General features: G+C 42.6%; 1 protein-coding gene across 2 annotated transcripts in view; it reads left to right on the forward strand.

Annotated features, from left to right (window-relative positions):
* Positions 1-15: 15 nt before the first annotated feature.
* Positions 16-3,415, forward strand: part of SCAPER (S-phase cyclin A associated protein in the ER) — a 167,449-nt gene continuing 164,049 nt past the window's right edge. For both annotated transcript variants that reach the window (XM_026856249.1, XM_026856250.1), the window contains exon 1: positions 16-36. The gene's annotated coding sequence lies outside the window, so the exon portion shown is untranslated. The remainder of the gene's footprint in view (positions 37-3,415) is intronic.

Here is a 3,415-nt window from a genome sequence, read left to right on the forward strand (position 1 = left end):
GGCGCAGGCGGCGGGAAGGCGCGGCTCGGTGAGAGCGGGCAGGTTCATCCCGCCTTGCGCAGCCCGTTGCGCTCCACCAGTGGAAGATGCTCGGTACTCCCTGCATCTGCGGATCACTTTCCGGCTTCTGTGCTGCGGTGAAGCCTGGCGGAATGAAGCGGCTGTTACCAGAACTTGAGACAAGCACCCGCAAACCCTGGCATGAGGGACGAGTATCAGGAAACGAGCAGCGTGGATGCTTTGTACCAAAAAGGAACAAGCGTTTCTCTTACTTGAGGACCCAGCTCACAAATAGCACTTCTAGCACGAAGGGAAGCAATGCTTTTCCTAAGTGTTCAGATAATAGAAAAGCTGTAAAATAAATTCAGCCTCATTTATCACTCAGACGAACGAAAAATACATCGAGTAAATGAGCAGGGGGCCTCCCCAGGAATACCATTCTGAGCGATCACACGGAATTGGTATTGCTCTGATCCTGAGCCCACTGAAGTCAAACTAATCATTCTCACTACATTAATTGAGATTTACGTAAGGCCACCATTAGATTTGTTACTTCTCATTTCAATACTAGTGTATTTCTGGAACTCCTCTTTTAAACAGAGAGATTAACCTACCTCGGTTTCCAGAAAGGCAATTGTTTCTAGGTTTAAGCAGAGCCCCCAATTAATGGGCGCTGTCTGCTGCACTATCCTGTCTCTTCCACAGTGATAGCAATGTACTGCTCCCCAGTTAACCTCAAATTCTATTAACTGTGAAGAGCTACGACAGTTCATTTTGAAGATCTGAGAGTAAAATATTGCAATAAATCAGGAAATGTTATTGCAATTTCCTGCCATCTAAGAAATGTCTATTAAAAAATCTAATAGTGAGTTGCCTAATATCTTTTATTGGTTTAAATGTCAAACTTCCCATCAGTATTTATATAAATCACATATACAAAATGTGAATTAAGTCATACTACTTATGGCATGTGTAGACACAGCAAATTCTATAAGCAGTCAAAACAGAAATAAGATTTGATTAGTTCCTGAAATAGTACTGAAAATGCTTTGTCTTCTTTATCTAATGCATTACTAACACCCCAAAAAACTCTTTGCTGCATATCTCAAGGGTTGACAAGTGTATCAGATTATACATTTCAGTGCCTAAACAACTGTAAGAGCCTCCAAATAATAAATTCAACGTAGATGTATGAAGAGCAAGTTTATTACTGCTATGTTCACATGCCAAGATGACTGAAAAGGAGGAGGAAATACGAATAATGGGAACAATAAAGCAAGCAAACCCAAAAAGTCATATATCCTATACATTAGGAAAACACCTGAAGCTCAGCAAGAGGGAAAGCATGTTCTTCTCTTGGTAGTTAGCCTGTGTCAAAATATAAACCAGACACTGCTCAGCATGCAGTTAATCCGTCATATAATAAAATTCAAGATAATTCTGGTATGAGGGGGGGAGGGGGGGGGAAGAGACTCTCATGTTCCCTTGATATTTTTAACCAAGTGCACAGCAAATGCCTCACTACTGTAACTTGTAAGTCAAAACAGAGTTTCAGTGAAGCTATTTTAAAACCAGAATACAAGTCATGCCCTATAAAAAGTTTTTTATGTGCTGAACTTTCTGACTTTTCTGAAAAATTCCCCCTTCCCTCGAGACAGATTGTATAGAGTCTTTCACAAATTTGTTTGGAGCTGTTCTTTCAGTCACAAAGGGATTAATGTTAGAAGGTCATGTTCAACACAACTTCTTCTCTATGAGATCTGCAAATGTAAATCTGTTCTTGTTAAACTGTCAGCATGAGGGCAGTTGTCCAGCAACACAAACAGCAGTTTCTTAACAGCTATTTCTAGCAAGCGAAGTGACGTGTCTGGTGTTTACTATATTTTTTTGACATTTCTACATTGTAGTTTTATAAATCACTGCCCAACTTGAGTTGGTCTTGATTTTATTTAACACGTCATTTATACACTTATAGAATAAATGGCTTTATAGTAGTTTTTTTTAGATAGGCTTCCATTTTGATGTATTTTCCTAATTTTGTTTTTATCACATGTAAATGTTTTAAGCTGCATATGAGACAATTAAGTGCATCTAAGACTGGCATGCAAAGATTATCCATTCTGTTATAGAAGTTGTTTGATTTTGGCATGTGGATTTAAGTAAGGGAAAAACTGAGCAACAATTTACTTAGGAAGATAATCATGTTCAAATACCCTGCATTTGGATTTCAAAATGGCAGTCATTTGCTTTAGTAGTACCCAAATCCAACTTCCTGAGTATTCTAATTAATTGTTTCATATTCCCTTGCACAAAGTATCCTGAAGTCTTTCAGTCTCTGCAGACATTACAGACCTGTTTTTCTACTTATTTGCACATAGTGCAGTTATTAATAGCTGAGGAAATAGGTTATAGAATGACACTCTTCTGATGTGGTATCTGATTTGGCATCGAACCAGAATAGCAGGATTTGATGTGAGGCCCAGTACCACGGTGCTCAAGCTCAGCTGCAAACCAAAGAGGCAGTTGTGGAAACTCAGACAGGTGCCCAATAAATAATAAACAAGCTCGTTATTGAACAATGACTGTATAAGGGATCTGGATGGGGCCTTCAGGGGCCACCTGGCTCAGCTTTCTGCTCCGAACCAGAGTCAAGTATACGTGTCATTTCTGAGAGACGTTTGTGCTGCTGCTCCAGAGACTTCAACTGAAGCATGGGTCATCTCCCAAACCATCTATTCCAATCCTTATATTAATTTTAATGTTTTAGAGATGGCAGCCTAAATTGCCTTAGTTACAATTTGGGCCTCTTTTCATCATTCCTCTCGTAGGGGGGGGAAACGGATTATTCTCTTTTCTGTCACCCCCATGCTTTTACATGCTTTCTGAACACTCTTACCACTTTTCCTTTTGTCTTCTCTTTTGGTGAGACAGATTCAACTCGTATTTCCTCACAAATTGTATTTTCCAAGCCTCAGATCCCATGAAAAGGTCTGGAAGCTTTCCACATAAGCCCCATCTTTCTCCGAGTTCAGTGCCCAAGCTGGACGCAGTACCCTAACTCACACCTCACCAGTGTGAAACCTCAGGATTAGGCCCCGTTTAGCTATTTGCTTGCACATGAACCCAATGTATTGTACACCAACATTTACTGGCTCGCACGTACTCGCCGTTCCCCTTTTCCCAACTCCCCCGCTGGTTCGGAAAGGGCGCGGTGCTGAGGGACTGACCGCCAGCACCTCCGCGGTCCCGCCAGCACCTCGGCGCCTTCTCAGAGGGCTGACGGGGCAGCCCCAAGCACACCGGTACGCACGCCGGGAGCCCCTTCCAGCCCAGCGCGGGCGGGCGGAGCTGTGTGGGCACGCTGAGGGCAGTGTGAGGGCAATGCCTTCACCGGCACCGGCGGCGCATGCGCGGC

This window comes from Athene cunicularia, assembly GCF_003259725.1.
Source record: "Athene cunicularia isolate RWA chromosome 10 unlocalized genomic scaffold, athCun1 chr10_part1, whole genome shotgun sequence".
Classification (NCBI taxonomy): domain Eukaryota; kingdom Metazoa; phylum Chordata; class Aves; order Strigiformes; family Strigidae; genus Athene; species Athene cunicularia.